Below are 18,882 nucleotides of genomic sequence, written 5' to 3'. Positions count from 1 at the left end.
ACATTCACAACTCCATCAATTTAGACAATTTTACCAAGAACACTGGTAGAAAGTGGGAGTTACGTATTTTTGCAGTTTTTTTTCGCGAATCTGCAAGAGGCCGCTGTGTGCACTTTTTATGTCTCTCGCGAGTGCTGTTCGCACCCGCGCTGTTCTCGCGTCAACCCACCGGAGGCCGCTGTAGAACGATTATCTGTCCAACTGGATGAATGATTGACTGGGCAACCGGCAAACTGCCTGACCCACCCTCCTCCTTCCCTGAACCCAACTAATTTTACCGATTGACCCGCCTGCCCGCTTACTTCCCTAAACCCAACCAACAATTTACAAAAGCTGTCCAGAAAAAGAAAAGCCCTCGTCTGATTTTTACCGCATTTTTGTATTTTATTACATCCTGACCCTGTTACAAACTTGTTCACTTTATTTTTTGGATTCTATTTTTGTCTTACCTGAATTCTGGAACCGCTCTTCCCCGGACTCGAACTTGGCCATTGTGGTGGTCAGCTGCTCTCAAGTCCACTGACCTACACAACAAGCTAATTGGACAAACTGGTTGCGGCAGGAAAGCCCTCCACTAGGAGGTAAGCACTCAGCCGGTAGGCACCGAAAGGAACGGCGTCATACTGCCCCGTAGTGTTCGCTGAAAAAATGAAATGCAGCCATATGTACCACCGGCTACATAATTTGCAGTCTCCAGAAACGTCCGCGGGACTACATTTTCAGAATGAGCCTGGGTTGTTTTCAGCATTCACAATTCCATCAACTCAGACAATGTTGCTAACAACATAGAAAGGTTGATCAAACCAAAACAAACAGCCTCTCTTCAACATTGTCTTTCACAATCACGTTTAAACAATTAAACCAAAATAATTTAAGCTCTAACCTAACTCCTATCTTAACAAACCATAAACATAATCTAAAAGATCATTTATTCACCCCGTGTAAATCTTAATAAAGAAAAATACAAAAAAATTACATTTATGACTGGTTTTGTAGTAAAATTCACATAAATCCATTATACGACCAATAAAACCAGCCTGATCTCACGAGGTAACGTAAGTATTTTACGTTTTGTCAGTTCAGTGGCTAATTCATACGAGTTCAGTCGTACGAAAATGTAGGATTTTAAAAAGAAAGCGTGGCACCCAATTTCCACCCTTAACCCCAACCGTCATTGGGTGATAGGCAAATCATCCTAAATTGTACGAATTAGATCAGACGAATTCTTACGAATTAGCCACTAAATCAAAAAGTTACGAATTGCCGTAAGATTGCGTTGGTAAAACAACAGAACAACAGATTTAATGTTGGCCTAAAACATTTGCACAATATGATTTTCATAATAAAATGTGAGGAATTTGAAGGAATTTGAGATGATAATAATAATATAAAATTGGGGCAAATGTGCTTATTTAAAAAAAAGATTATTGCTTTCTGATGAATACATAAATATATTTACACATCAAACAAACACTATTTTGAAAACTAAACAACATTCTAAGTCAGTCTGTTCACAAATTTTCAAATACGCCTTGCACCACAGCATCATTTCCTTCTCCTTTAAGCCTTAATTGCACTTTTCAATCTATATATCTTTATAGCTATGCGTTTTCGCTCTGAAATCAAGATAATAAATATAGCTCAATTTCGAGACACATAAAACCGAAACGGTTTAAGATGCAACATTACCTTGACATAAAGTCCACCCATATAGAGATGAAATTACATGTGATATTGCTTTTCTCTGAAATTAAATGGGTCAAGCCAAAGATCATAATCAATCACAGCAGGCAGCAGATGATATTTCATGCTACGGTTACCATTCAGCTAAATTCCATTGAAACACTGCATGCATATACCACATAACAGCCCACATATGGCTTATTTCACACAGTATTCCTTATTTTGTCACATACAAATTGCATTATAAGATTTCCCTGTTCTCAAATTGCAATTGCGATTGTATACTCTGACCTGCCGTATGACCAAACCCAAGAGTAAACACAATTAAACTAAATGGCCTTTGAGAAAAGAGCAACACAATTCCAGTCTCATTAAAGATAATGAGATTCTGAGCTCAAATATGCCTCAGGCTGTTACGTTCAGTGTAGGAGTCACCTATGAACTGTTTAGGTAGCACAGAGTCATGACCTTTGACTTGTTACCATGGTGTAGTCTAAGAGGTCAGAATTTAGTTAGCATGGTCAGGTTAGCTCCATCCCGGAAGATACTACATCTTTTTCCATTGTGGCTTTTTATAACCAATTTCTTGAGCTTTTAACCTGGCATAACCTGGATTTTGAATGTATAAAATTGATGGTTTTCATTGTCGTCTAGCTTTAATGTCATTGCATTTACAGTTACATTTACATTTAGTCATTTAGCAGATGATTTTGTCCAAAGTGATTTAAAATTGAGGAGGCGTTCAGCGATTCAAAAAGAAGAGGCAATACACGCAACAAGTGCTGATTATACAAAGGAACTGTTAGAGAGCTAAGCACTAGATTTAGGAGGGGCAGTGTTTTTAGAGTATTTCTAGAGGTGGTTTGTCAAACCCACTCACCTGTGAGAAGCGCGCTACATAAACACACAATGAGAAGTTACGTAATTGTAAGAAAGTGTCTGGTGCAAATGTGCAAAACTGGTGCAAGTGTCAATTAAAAAGACATGAAAGAGTGCATTTTCTACAGGTGGTTTGTCAAGCCCACTCACCTGTGTGAGGCTTGACACTTAGAATTGCATAAATGTTTGAGGTTTTCCTGTGGTGTGGTAGGGGTGGGAGATAAGGGGGTCCAGGTTTTGTTTACAGTGGTTCAGGTGATTTAATTGCACATTTAATATTATGCATATTGTATTACAGTAAGATTAAAATAAAAGTCAGATTGATGCCATTATTTGTATTGAGTATTTCTACACAGTGAAAGGTGTCAAATATTGCTACATCAGAAAAATGAATGAATCAATGAATAAATAAATAAACAAACACATAAATTGCTTTGTCATTATTTGTGATATTATTTGTGAAGAAAAACATGTAATTTCTCATGTTTTTATGTATTTATATGATTTTATGTGTGTTTATACTAATACATGTGTATTTATTTATATCATGATTTATTTCCTCAAACAAAACAAAAAGTATTAAAAGTATAAAACAAATATTTTAACTATTTTCTTTAATAATTGAATTGTTTTTTGGGAAGCCAAAAATGTTCTTATAATGTAATGTAATGTAACGTAATGTGTGTATTTATATAGCGGATTTATAGCATATTTATATAGATTTTTACATTTATATATTTATTAAATTTGTTTACGAGAAGTTTTTAATGACCACTAAGAGTCAGGACCTTGATTTACTGTCTTATCCGAAAGATGGCACCCGCTAACAGTATGGTGTCGCCTTCACTGGGGCATGAGGACTCACACAGACCACAGGTTGAGCACCCCCTGCTGGCCTCACATACACCAAATCCAACAGCAACCTAGTTTTCTCATGTGGTCTCCCATCCAGGTACTGACCAGGCTCAGCCCTGCTTAGCTTCAGTGAGTAACTGCTCTTGGGCTTGAAAGATGATATGGCTTATATGTCCAAAACATGCATGCAAGTGTTAGCAAAAGGGCTAAGATTTAGCATTCATTCAAATTCAGTACTACACACAAAAAAACATGTAACTTTCATATTTCCACTTATTTTGTTTAAATGAATAATATTTTGTATATTCTCCAACAAACATGTCACAGAACAGGAGAATTACACACACAAAAAGATTATTAATATTTACTGAAAAACTTTAAGAGTTTTTGTAAACAATTTATATGGGCTGAATTTAAACAAATTTTATAATGAAACATTTCATTTGTTAAACATTACTCAGTCCCTTTATTTATCAGGGGTCAACACAGAGGAATAAACCATCATCTTATCCAGCATATGTTTTACAAAGCGGATGCCCTTCCAGCCACAACCAAGTATTGGGATACATCCATACACACTAATTCACACACATATACTACGGCCAATTTGTTTGTTCAATTCACCTATAGCGCATGTCTTTGGACTGTGGGGGAAACCAGATCACCGGGAGGAAACCAACACCAACACAGGGGAGAACATGCCAACTAACCCAGTCAGGACTTCAGCAACCTTCTTTCTGTGAGGCGACAGTGCAATTACTAAGCCACCGTGGCCCCCTTAGTCTGATTTTGTACTACTGAATTGGCCTATCTCACCTTTATAGATCGAAATGTGAGAAAAGCCATTAAATGCGGTTTAGAGAGGAACATGGAGAGAACATGTCCACACAGAAATACTCGAACCAGTGACCTTCTTGCTGTGAGGCGACAGTGCTAACCACTGAGCCACCGTGTCTGCCCTTATATAAATTGTTCGCAGCAATTTACATGAACCATTTTTTCAGTGTAGAAGCCAACAGAAGTATTCCTGTCAGCAGACATACCTTGCATTACTATCATTTGTTTTCACATTTAGAAGAAAATTCATCTTCATATTTCCAAGAGAAATGTCCTTCTTTCATATCCCCTCCATTTGTGAGTCACTGAACAGGCTGCACTTTTTTTCTTTCTCAATCCCAATCTAAAAATTGCTGTTTACGACTGTTAATTACAGATTGCCCTAAAGGTGCAGTAGATGATCTGCCAAAATGCTAACCGCTTATGCCGAGTTCAGACTGCATGATTTTCAAAGTAGTCGTGTCACAGATGTTTTCACACTGCATGACTATCTGGGCTAGCGTTTCGTCGCTGCTTTGTTTACACTGCAAGATGGATCGGCGACAAGGACTTTCACATTGCATGACTTTACTATAGAAAGAATTGCCGACAACTTCGTCCAAACTACGTCTCACAGCCAAAAACACATAGCATATCTTTTGTTATTAACTACACAATGAGAAAGAAGCCTTTAATGGGGTAGAACATGTACATGTTTGCTCATCTGTGTTTAAAGGGAATTAGCCATTTCTCCTCAACATTGATAATAAACTAATTTCTTTCTGTATGAAACGTCAAACAGACACGGTTGCTCCTGAGTCCTGTCAAACCTCCACTAGTTTTTCCTCCATTTCGTGGGTCCAAATAAACCGAAAAAGAGCGCTTTTAACTTCTCCCCCAGCCTCCCGCTGGCCTGCAGCAGGTATACACACACGCACACACAAGTGAATGCCGCTCTCTCATTGGCTGTAGGCGATCGCTGATGTTATTTTCAGTCAAAACTCAATTCACACGGCATGATACACGGCATGATTCACACGGCACACGGCCGACAGCTCCAGATATTCAGCATGCCAAGTATCTCGCAGGCATCGGCGATTCTCTCAGATCGCGTCTTTGAAAGTTCATACTGTGTGATTGTCACTCACGTGAACGAGCACCGATTTACCTGTAATTTCAGCCATTTGTCAGCGATTTCTCAAAACCTGTCGGCGAGCCAAAATCGGGGCTAAAATCACGCAGTCTGAACTAGGCATAAGCATATTATCTTTAGATGGCGTGATTCAAAGCCACGCCTCCTGAAATCATGGAGCGTGCAGGGCGTCACAACAGCAGACAGACAACCCACTAGTTCATGTCATTCACCAGTTAGTTAGTGTTTGGCCGGCGGCGTGCAGGAATTACATTCATTACTAATACTCACATGCTATTTCAGAGTGAATATTTAGAGTAGCATGGTAAACAGTATAGGAAGGCTGTCATTTTTCAGAAATGAACCAATGTGAATATAAAAGCAACTTCAGCTCAATAAAGCAGGTTAGGCGGAATAGCGCTATTTACTGACGTTTTGTTGTTAAACTAAATATAAATCTACATTATAGATGCTGTCAAAGGTCCCTTATAAAACTGAAAATAATCGCATCAATCTTCCACCAGGAGATTTCAGTGGCTGAACAACACGTCTGTGTATATAAGCTATTCACAACACAACACAATCTAACATAAGCTTAGCCTGACTAAAAAACGTTTTAAAACAGAACATTACCTGTCTAACAGAAATACTTCAGCCATGGTGTCATCCTTCCTCCAGCGTGCAAAAGTAACTCCAATACTGATTCAGGATTTTCAAAAGTTTCAATTCAGCATTTGATTTCACCGCGTCTGTGATTGTCTCGTGAACGTGCAGCGCTCATGCAGGCGTGCATGCGCGAATCTGCGTGAACAGATGCGCAGAAGTCCAAATCTACATTTGCTGACAGACAGTCTGACCTGCTTATCGGAATTATGAGAGATGTCGGCCTGACAATATTTAATTGGATGAACATTTTTTAGTTTTATGCCTTACCCCGAATATAAAAATACATATAAACACATTTAGATCATTTACTATAATAATTACGATTGGAATGTGAGAAGACTTTCAACCAGCACAACAAAAATGGGTAACGCTTTATAATAAATACACACTATATATCATTTATTAAGCATTAGCAAATAGTGAATTTATTATCCGTTAAGCATTAACTCTACATTAATAAACGTTAGTAAGCAGTTTATAACTGCAGCTACAAATGCTCTATTCTTGACTTATAACCACATTTAAAATGTGCTTAATAATTGTATTTTCATACTTAGTAAATGATTAATTTTTCATTACTAAATTAAGTATTGCATTATTTACAAACCAGTTGTATTTAAGAGTAGTTAAGGGTTTTTAGGATCATTCAGAAAGAGTTAGTAAATGATTAATAAAATATTGAAATTAAGGTTTATATGTCTTATTATTCAGGCATATACTAATAGTCAACTAATATGTTAATAAATGCTTTATTAACTCAACTTCATGCAGTTTTGTGACCTAATCTAAAGTGAGGACTATTCATGCTTTATAAATCCCTTTTAAATTACAAATAAAGGCTCAGAACCAAATGAACTATAATCTTTGCAATCTTTTCTAAAATGTAAAATTACTGTAAAGTTTAAACATTGCTGAATAACAGGAGTGTCAAAATACAACAAAACTGGATAAAACAACAATATAATAATTAAACAATGTAATAAGATGCAATGGTTAAACTCTATAGTGATTTTATTTTAGATAAGCTTGCAAAGAATTATTTTTCATTTGAAGTACAGTTTCATTTGTGAATCTTTAAATGAATAGGAATGAATAATGTCATTCTTCCTGTTTAGAATTTAACTGAGCCTTTATTTGTCATTTATAAGGCATTTATAAAGCATGAATAGTCCTCACTTTAGATTTGGTCACAAAAGTAGGTGAAGTTGAGTTAATAAAGCTTTTATTAACATACATAGTAACCATTAATATATGCCTGAATAATAAGACACATAAACCTTAATTTCAATAGTTTATTAATCATTTACTAACTCATTCCGAATGATCCTAAAAACCCTCAACTACTCTTAAAAACAACTGGTTTGTAAATAATTTGATACTTAATTTAGTAATGAAAAATAAATCATTTACTAAGTATGAAAATACAATTATTAAGCACATTTTAAATGTGGTTATAAGTCAAGAATAGAGCATTTGTAGCTGCAGTTATAAACTGCTTACTAACGTTTATTAATGTAGAGTTAATGCTTAACGGATAATGAATTCACTATTTGCTAATTCTTAATAAATGATTAATAGTGTGTAGTTATTATAAAGTGTTACCCAAAAATGTTTCTGAAGACAATCACCAAATGCACCTTAAATGTTCAAATAAAATAAATGACATTAAAATCACTTTTATTCCTGAAATATGTGTATTTTATTTTCAGATGTTACTGTTATCTGTGCAACACAATAAACTGTAACTACAACGAAATGCTCCTATTTTGTATTTTAAAAACATACATGTATTCTTACTCTCCATCCCAGTCTATACATTACTGTATGATTTTGATGTGGCAGTATGGTGGCCAGCATCTGAGTTAATTAAAATGTATACAGTAGACAGGCAATAAAAAATGCTATTTGTGAAGGGATCTGATCTCTCCCAGCTGAAATGAACTTGCAAACACACACATAAAGACACACACACTCTACATCACATTCACTGAACAGCAGCAGACAGACTGGAGAGTTCCCTTCCTGTCACAAATCTGACAGAGCAAACAACAACTTTATAAGATCTTGGTTGTTTATGCATGAAGAGGGACTGACGTACTCTAACACTGAATTAAATGTCTCTCTGGTCCTTAAAAGGATTTCATCAGGACTGCATTGACAGAATTCATGGTGGATTCTACATTTGTTTTACAAGCTTGCAATTTAATACTGATGCATTTAAAATGTGTATGTATATATATATATATATATATATATATATATATATATATATATATATATATATATATATACACACACTTTATATATCGGCCACTTTATTAGGTACACCTTACTAGTACCAGGTTGGACCCCCTTTTACCTTCAGAACTGCCTTAATCGTTTGTGGCATAGATTCAACAAGTTACTGAAAATATTCCTCAGAGATTTTAGTCCATATTGACATGATAGCATCACACAGTTGCTGCAGATTTGCTGTTGTACATCCATGATGCGAATCTCCCATTCAACCACATCCCAAAGGTGCTCTATTGGATTGAGATCTAGTGATTGTGGAGGTCATTTGATTACAGTGAACTCACTGTCATGTTCAAGAAACCAGTCTAAGATTATTCATGCTTTATGACATGGTGTGTTATCCTGCTGGAAGTAGCCATCAGAAGATGGGTACACTGTTGTCATAAAGGGATGGACATGGTCAGAAGCAATTGGTACTCATGGGACCAAAGAGTCCCAAGAAAATATTCCCCTCACCGTTACACATTGTTGTGTTTGGCTGATTAAATCTTTGCGTTAACGAGCAATTGGACAAGTGTACCTAATAAAATGGCCGGTTAGTTTACATGACAATTTTTCTCAAGGAAAAAAAATCTCTGCTCTCATATATTGAAAGATTGCAATAACACTTTACATGCAAATATATATATATATATATATATATATATATATATATATATATATATATATATATAATTTCATATTTACATGTAATCAGTGATGGGTAAAAAGACAAAAAGTTCTTTGTGGAGTCAAAAATGGTTCTTCTATGGCATCGCCTCTCTACAAATCTTCAAATCATGTTTGTGTGTTTGACATTTGAGAGAAGAAAATCTGTAAACACTGTTTACTCTTTTTTTCTTTTTCAAATATTTCCCAAATGATGTTTCACAGAGTTTTATACAGTATTTCCTATCATGTTTTTTCTTCTGGAGAAAGTTTTATTTATTAATCCATTTTAAGGTCAATATTCATAGCACCTTTAAGCAACATTGTCGATTGTCAACAGAACAAACCACTGTTATACAGTAACTTGCCTAATTAACCTATTTAAACCTTTAAATGTCACTTAAAACTGAATACTACTATCTTGAAGAATATCTAGTCAGATATTATGTGCTGTCATCATGGCTGAGATAAAATAAATCAGTTATTAAAAATGAGTTATTAAAACTATGGTCACACTTTACAATAAGGTTTATTAGTTAATGTTAATTAATGCATTTACTAACATGAACAAACAATGAACATTGCATTTACCACTGTATTTGTTCATATTAGTTAACGTTAGTTCATGAAAATACAGTAGTTCATTGTTAGTTCATGTTAACTCATGGTGCATTAACTAATGTTATAAGCATGGACTAGGTTGTTATTAATGCATTAGTAAATGTTCAATTATGATTAATAAATGCTGTAGATGTGTTGTTCATGATTAGTTCATGTTAGTAATGCATTAACTAATGAACCGTATTGTAAAGTGTTACCAAAATTATTATGTTTACAAATGTGTTGAAAAAAATATTTTTTGTTAAACAGAAATTGGAGGGAAAGTATTTAAAAGGCTAATAATACTGACTTCAACTGTATATCATGAGTACCGAGAGAACAAAGAAGCATTTGAAAAGGAACAGCTTTGGCACCTTTTGTTCTTCGAGTGCATAGCAACCCTCTATTTTGCGACCCTGTCTTGGTGGTCTTCAATTACTGCTATGGTAGCTCCCTGTGGTCAGTCTGTTTTTAACCCTGTGACTGTGTGGCCTCTGAGGATCTGACATGGCATGTGTCAGGAGGTTTCTCTCTCCGCACGGCTGCAGTCAGGCTGCAGTCAGGTCTGCGTTCCTCTGACCCTTAAATCAGCCCCACTCACTGACACCTGGCCCACCGGTGAAAGTGTGAAACCCATAAATCCATCTGTCAAGTTTTGCTCAGACACAGACACCCAGGACTCCTGGGAATGAAACTCCATTCATAGACTGGTATACTGCAGAGCACTGTTAAAAAATATCCGTTATTTACAGTTTCCGTATTTTGTGATTCACTTTCACTGGTGTTTTCCATTTATCTATGGCTATAAATAGTATTATGGGACATTGACCTCTGCTCTGTCAACTCTACTATGTCACACACACACACACACACACACACACACACACACACACATATATATATATATATATATATATATATATATATATATATATACATATATATATATATATATATATATATATACATATATATATATATATATATATATATATATATATATATATATATATATATATATATATATATATATAAATTACATATATAATATATAAATTATATCTATATATATATATATATATATATATATATATATATATTATTAATATATATTATGTATATATATATATATATATTATATATATTATTTGAATATATATATATATATATATATATATATATATATATATATATATATATATATATATATATTATATATATATATATTATTTGAATTATATATATATATATATAGAATTCTAATAATATATATAATATATATAATGCTAATCTGCATTTTGAGCTCAAGAATCTACTGAATGAATTTAACTCTTGTTGTTGTTGTAAGTTACTTTTCAGAGTTTAAGTATCTAACTAAGGCTGCAGCAACTTGAATATATGCAATATTCAGTTTGGGAAATTAGTAAGTCACATCAGGTCTCACAACAGTTGGCGTGACTACAGTAATGTTGAGATTTTCAGTATGTGTCAGGCCATGAATAAGTAAATACGTAAATAATAAATGAGATACGGAAATGTCACAAAATCATTCCGCACAGAAATGCTGCAACTTCAGGTTTCTCTACAGTAAGTGTCATGTATATTGTCCCCTAGTGTTATATGATCCAAATAATTCATGGTTTTATATCAGTTTGAACAGCTCGATCAGGTATCATTAAAGAAATACACTGTAAATTAAATACACACAAACCTCAGAAGCTTAAATACTGCTGGATTGGTTTACTGTAGGACTACAGTCCCAATCAGACATTTATTTATTCATTTATTTACTTACTTTCTTTCAGAAAAGTCCCTGATTTATCAGGGATCACCAAAGTAAAATGAACCGCTACTTATTCTACCATATGTTTTACACAGCGAATGCTCTTTCAGCCACAACCCAGTACTAGGAAACACCCATACACACTCATTCGCACACTTACACATATTGACAATTTAGCTTACCCAATTTACCTACACCACATGTCTTTGGACTTGTGGGGGAAACCAAAGCACTCGAAGGAAACCCACACCAACACGGGGAGAACCTGCAAACTCCACATAGAAACGCCAACTGACCTTCTTGTGACACTGCTGACGACTGAGCCACTGTGTTGCCTTTTTAAATCTACTGGTGAGTCAGTCAGTCGGTCAGTCAGTTGTTCAGTCAGTCGGCAGCGGCCTCTGGTGGATTAGCGAAAACAAAAACTGCAACAACAAAAAACTGGGATGTATTTGGTGCTCTCTAGAAACGTATATAGGGATTCGTTTTCAGAATGAGCCTGGGTTGCACTTTTTTAAATAGTCAACTTGTTACTTTTAAAGCAACTGGTTTACTCGATTTTTTAAAAGTAATTAATTGCTTTTTACAGTGTAGCCTTCATGTCCTGTTGTTTTCTTTGTTTGTTTTATTTTCCCTAATTGTGAACCTATTATTGCGTGCATACGCCATTTGTGTAAAGGGCCAGACAACAGTTTGCAGAAACCTTTGTTCAGTGGTTTCCAACACACAAAGAGGTCTTTGTTCTAAGGGCTCATTATTTTACAGGGAATCGCTGTTTTTGTTTTGATTTTATAATGGCAAATTACACCATTTGAATAATTCATATTGTTTACAACTTGCTGCATTCCTATTAGTGTTGTTATTAATTCCAGACTGGTACAGTATAAACAACACTTGTTTGCCCTGTAAAAAGTGTTAAAATAAACTCAAGGTTCAAAAAAAATATTTTCAGAGCAAAATATCAACCCAAAATGCTAATATAGGGAGTGTTTATCCAAAATTTAAAACATTGTATGTTTTTTTTTTTTTTTTTTGGTATATATAAATTTTAAATAGAATTTTAGCTGATACATGGTCTAATGAAGTGAAACACTCATTTGACTCACAAGCTGATGGTAGAAATTTATTTTTATTTGACTCTAAAATGAATATCCAAGGACCAGGTTTCAGCTTAAAATCTTCTTTAATGTTCTACCGGGAGGGAAAAAAGTCACCATTGGCCTGATGAATATTAATTTGACCACGAATTTTCATTTTTGGGTAAACTATCCCTGCACAGCCATTCAAAGAAAATCCAATCACCTTCCAATCCATCCAATTCCAAGAAAATTTGTTGAGAAAGTCTGAAAGCTTGAAAGCTTCCCAATTTAGAGCTGACCATGAAAAACAGCTTTGGAAATCACAATTGCTTTGTTAAAAATGAGGTGGAAAGAGGAGAGGCACAGAAAATAAGTGTACCCAAAAGGCTCCACTGATGTTTGACATCAATCCAGACCTTTCAAGGTGTTTGTCATGCTTTGAAAACGCACTGGAACCTGATGAAGCAGTGAAAACAAAGGATGACCCTGGATGAAGTAGACCAGTGTATTTAATATATACAACAACTATACAACTAATGTGATGCTTTTTTGACACCGGTTGTTACTCAATATTAAATTAAAAAAACTTACATGTGTTATTTACTCGCTTAACTTTGACTTAATTTTGATTTATTTTTATTTAATTTTACAACTGTCTTTGAAATATGGTCAAGGTGTACTGATGAATGTATTGACTATTATTGAAATATATTCACAATTTCACATTTGTGACGATAAAGTTGCAATTTAATATATTTAAGAATATCTATATTTAAATATATTTAAGTAACATTGAATAAAACTACAATTTGAATTATGTTTAAATACTCTAAATACTGGACGGATGGATGGATGGACAGACAGAAAGACAGATGGATGGATTTCACAGATTTACTTTAGCCTGTACATTCAGATATAATATAGTTTACAATTATATACTCATACATACATTTTGATCTTTATACATTCCAAACACCACAACCAAACAGATAGTATGATAAAATATGAAAAGATAAAAGAAAAGATAGATAGATAGATGGATCTATCTGTAAATCTGTAAAAAAACAAATGAAAATCAAGCATGGATGGATGGATGGATAATAATTTTTAAGTTTAAAGAATCTTTAGAATGAATCACCCTATACTTGAATGAATGAATCAATAACTCAAGTATTGACTACTTAATGAATAATTCAATAAATCAATCAATACTTGAATAAATCAATAAATGAATCAGTCAACACTTTAACAAATCAATCAACAAATCAGTCCAAATGTGAATGAATCAACCAATCAGTCCAAATGTGAATGAATCAACGAATCAGTCAAAACGTGAATCAATCAATCAATCATCGATGGATGGATGGATGGATGGATGGATGGATGGATGGATGGATGGATGGATGGATGGATGGATGGATGGATGGATGGATGGATGGATGGATGGATGGATAGATAGATAGATAGATAGATAGATAGATAGATAGATAGATAGATAGATAGATAGATAGATAGATAGATAGATAGATAGATAGATAGATAGATAGATAGATAGATCTATCTGTAAATCTGTAAATAAACAAATAAAAAATCAAGCATGGATGGATGGATGGATAATAATATTTAAGTTTAAAGAATCTTTAGAATGAATCACCCTATACTTGAATGAATGAATCAATAACCCAGTCAATACTTAATGAATCATTCAATAAATCAATCAATACTTGAATAAATCAATAAATGAATCAGTCAATACTTTAACAAATCAATCAACAAATCAGTCCAAATGTGAATGAATCAACGAATCAGTCCAAACGTGAATGAATCAATGAATCAGTCAAAATGTGAATGAATCAAACAATCATCGATAGATGGATGGATGGATGGATGAATGGATTTATAGATAGATAGATAGATAGATAGATAGATAGATAGATAGATAGATAGATAGATAGATAGATAGATAGATAGATAGATAGATAGATAGATAGATAGATAGATAGATAGATAGATAGATAGATAGATAGATAGGCGAAGCAGTGGCACAGTAGGTAGTACTGTCGCTGGTTCGCTGGTTCGAACCTCTGCTCAGTTGGCATTTCTGTGAGGAGTTTGCATGTTCTCACTGCCCTCGCGTGGTTTTCCTCCTGGTGCTCCAGTTTCCACCACACTCCACCACAGGAATGTTCTTATAACATTAACTAACATTCTAAACACATTATTAAAACATGAGACTCTGAGAAACATGGGAAAATGTTTTGAATATAGATAACCAACCTATTTAGAAGCTAAATTTGGTAGATGGTAGACGCATATATAGTTTAGCCTAAGCAATTACATCCTGCTGGTGGATGATGAAACTACTCGGTTATGTGGGTAAAAAGTATGCTTCTCATTTTTCTCCTTCAGTGATGATTTTTTATTTATTTAAAGGCCTCTTGAAGGCACAAAAATGTACTTTTATTTTTCTCTCTCTGATGCTTTTGATGTCCGCACACTAGCATGACACTTGCTAGTGAAGAGAGCATTTGCTTAGAGGTCTCACGGATACAGTAGTAAACAACACATTTCATTTCATCATTCATCAGAAAGAGGACAAAACATGTTCATATAAAACCTTGACTCACCGTACAAGTGAACCACAGCAAACATAAAAACAAAACTGAACAAATGGTGACATAAGACCCTGTCGAAATATCTAAACCATGAGAGTTCACGATGCAAACAAGCCATGTCTCATTCAGTGTTGCAGACATGAAACATCATGGTGCATTTCTGTGAAAAGGTCTTTCAGGACCAGAGGGGAGAACAGACCCCAATACGCAAACAAAGCCGCCCAGAGACAGACTAACTCTAATCACCCACACTGAGAAGACACAGTCAGTGAGAGAAGAGAGAACGGGGGAAAATACAGAAAGAGAGACAACTGTTATAGTAACTGAGAGAAGGATGAGCTGGAAGTTTCATGAGGACATGAAAAAAGCTGAATTGAAACCCTGTGTGAGACTGAATGTTAATTTAGGACAAATCTGAACACTGTGCATGTCCATAAATACATTGACCATGATGGTGCAAAATCTGTCATTCAGGGGTGAAATTTGTCACAGGATGTACTGTATGCAAAATAGGAGAGATTACCATGCCAAACGCAATCAGACAACGCTGTCAACCGCTCAAAATACGAGCGTAACACATGACGCTGTGTGTGTGTTAGTGGCCTGCTGTGAGTCACCGATGTTCCTTTCTATCTTAGTGACTGCAAATGAATCACTGCCAACTGACCCCGATGCCACCGAGTGTGAATAAAGTCATAAACGCATCGTCGCAGAAGACACAAACATGCCTGTTGTCTAATCACAGAAGGTGACGGTGAAGAAAAAATCTTATAAGTTAATAATAATACATCTTAGTCTGTATTTCACCCACTCCTATAGCCATCCTGGTCTAAACTGAATAAATCAACTCAAGCTCAGTGGAAAGACTTGCCTTACACTACATTTTTACAAAATGTAAAGTAAGTTGCTGTAGGTACCCTGCTTAAAAATCAAGCTTAAACCAGCCTAGGATGGTTGACTGGTCGACCAGGCTGGTTTTAGAGGGGTTTTGGCCTGGCAAGGCTGGTCAAGCTGGTTTTAGCTGGGCATTTCCCAGCCTGTCCAGCTAAAGCCAGGCTGGAAATGACTGGAAACCAGCCTGTAAGTGGCCAAAACCCCTGTAAAACCAGGCTGGTCGACTAGCTAAAACCAGCAAACCATCCTAGGCTGGTTTAAGCTGGATTTTTCAGCAGGGTACATTTTGTTGCATGTTTCAGATGACAAATCCACTAAAGGGCGATGTGTGCAGTTTTGCGAATCTGAAATACGTTCATTAATGTACGTTTTGTTGTACGTTTCAGATACACGCCCTTCTTGTACACGTCTAAATCTTGTCATACAGATCAGCTGGCAAACTGCTATGGAAAGTAATTAATTGAAATAAATCAACTTAACATTGGAAATTAAAATGAAAACCAGATTGACAATTTCATTATAAAACACTGTTCACAAAATATCTGCCAAAATTAAAAAAAAACATAAAGTAATTTAATTTTCATTTTAATTTTCACTGTGACAACACAGTGAAAGATAAATAGACAGAAATAAGTGTAATCCAAGCACAAATGGAAAGCTTTCTAAAGGATCTACTGTGCACAGCAGCTCATTTTCACAATGGGTAACACATCAAATAAACCAACATAAACTAGGTCACAAATATGTCGATGACGATGATAACAATACAGGAGAAAAATGGATTAAGACATGCTTTTTTTAAAAATAATGGTTCAAATATCAGTAAACTGATTACTGCAAACATAAATCACATCACACGGTTTATTTGAATAATTTCCAACAAATTCATAAGCAACAAATCCAGCTACAAAAAAATAAATAAATAAATGACAAGGTTCATATCCTTTCATTAGAGACTATAAAATGCTTTCTATGTATAGTATAACTTCCTTTAAAAATGTACTTAAAGTAAAAAAATAAAAATCACATTAAGATGTCTTGTATAAAACAGACACAAATTCTTGCAGTATTTATTAAAACAACACTTTTTACAAACAATAAACTTAACTGGAAATTATTTAAACCTAAATTGAAACTAAACAAGCTATAAAACTGAGCTCACATGTCTCCCTTTTTCATAACAAACCCAAGCATTTGCACTCCACACATGTTTTGTGTATTTGGAATACAAATCCATTTAAAATGATAAAAAAAATGCTTTTTGTCATTAAAAGACATCTAATAGACATCTAAACCTATATGGCTTTGCTAAAACATGGCTAAATTTGGACTGTCAGTGAAAGTCTATAATAGACAATAGTCAAAAAAAAAAACAGACAAGTCAGACTATTGCTAGACATATGTTAGATTTACACTGACAGCCTAAATTTAGCCTTGTTGTATGTTTGAGCATCTTTGAAACACAATTATCATGTGGGAATGTACATTCTGGATATACTGTACATCTAACAAGAAAATGTGTAGTAAAATATGTTGTCAATTCTGTCATTAAAGGAGAAGCTCACCCCAAAATAGAAATTCTGTCATCATTTACTCACCGTTTGTTGCAAGACCATAAGGCTTTCGTTCATCTGAAAAACAAATAAAGATTTTTTAATAAAACTTAACTTCTGTCCCATCAATTCCCTTCCATTAAAACTAAGCATCTTAGCATACGAGAGTCCATAAAGTCATTGTAAAAGCAATCTATATGAATGTAGCTTAATGCAAATACTGAGTAGAACAGATTGATTTATTGGATCACACATTAAGCCAGTGCATTCAGATATAATATAGTTTATGTTTACATATATACACATACATTTTGATCTTTATACATTCCTAACACATCAAGCAAACAGAAAAACAGATAGATATATGAACCAACCGGTAAACACATGACAAGTGAATCAGTCAATAAATGAACTAATTAAAGAATCTATAAATTAAGTAATAAGTGAAAGAATGAATTCATTAATCAGCTTAAAATAAATGAATCAACGAATCAGTATTAATCAATAATGAATCAATGAATCAGTAATTAAACAAAGGAAAATAAATAATTTGTGTCTGGGTGGATGAATGGATGGATGGATGATTAAATGATTAAAGAATCTATTATATCAACCAATAAACAAACAAACAAAAAAATCCATGAATTAGCCAATACTTGATTAAATTAATTAATGAATCAGTCAAATCTTGGATCAATGAATCAACAAAACAGTGAATACTTAAATAAATGAACCTGTCAATAAATGAATGAATGAATGACTCAGTAAATAAACATATGAGAATCAATTATCAGTGCATGGATTGATGGATGGACAGATTAAAAAGACTTAAGATGATTATGGGTTCTATTAATTAACCAATAAACAAACTAATGAATCAATGAATCACCCAATGTTTGAGTAAATGAATCAGTGAATCAGTCATAACTTGAATCAACGAAACAGTCAATATTTGAATGAATCAATCAATGAATCTGTCAATACTTGAATTAATTAATTAGTGAATCAGTCAATACTTCAATGAATGAACCAATGAATCAGTAAATCAGTAAATAAACAAAAACAATCATCAGTTGAATCAATGAATCAGTAAATCAGCCAATACTTGAAAATGAATGAATGAATCAATAAATATATGAATGAATCAATAAATTAGTGTAAATCATCATTGAATGGATGGATGGATGGGTGGGAGGGTGGATGGACGGATGGATGGATGGATGGATGGATGGATGGATGGATGAAAACAATAGAACTATAAAATACAATAATATACAATGATAGTTACAATAATAGAGCTGTAGGACAACAGACTGTACAATTGACAGACAGACGGACGGACGGACAGACAGACAGACAGACAGACAGACAGACAGATAGATGA

The 18,882-nt window shown here is 34.3% G+C and overlaps 1 protein-coding gene across 2 annotated transcripts in view; it reads right to left on the bottom strand.

The window, feature by feature from the left end:
* Window positions 1–18,882, bottom strand: part of large2 (LARGE xylosyl- and glucuronyltransferase 2) — a 332,880-nt gene that overhangs the window by 213,381 nt on the left and 100,617 nt on the right. For both annotated transcript variants that reach the window (XM_087291895.1, XM_087291894.1), the window contains one exon: window positions 17,544–17,576. The gene's annotated coding sequence lies outside the window, so the exon portion shown is untranslated. The remainder of the gene's footprint in view (window positions 1–17,543; window positions 17,577–18,882) is intronic.

The sequence above is a fragment of the Danio rerio genome, chromosome 18, assembly GCF_052040795.2.
Source record: "Danio rerio strain M-AB ecotype USA chromosome 18, GRCz13ab, whole genome shotgun sequence".
NCBI classification, from domain to species: Eukaryota; Metazoa; Chordata; class Actinopteri; order Cypriniformes; family Danionidae; genus Danio; species Danio rerio.
The sequence above is the reverse complement of the archived record's forward strand: the minus strand, read 5'-3'. Positions and strand labels throughout refer to the sequence as shown.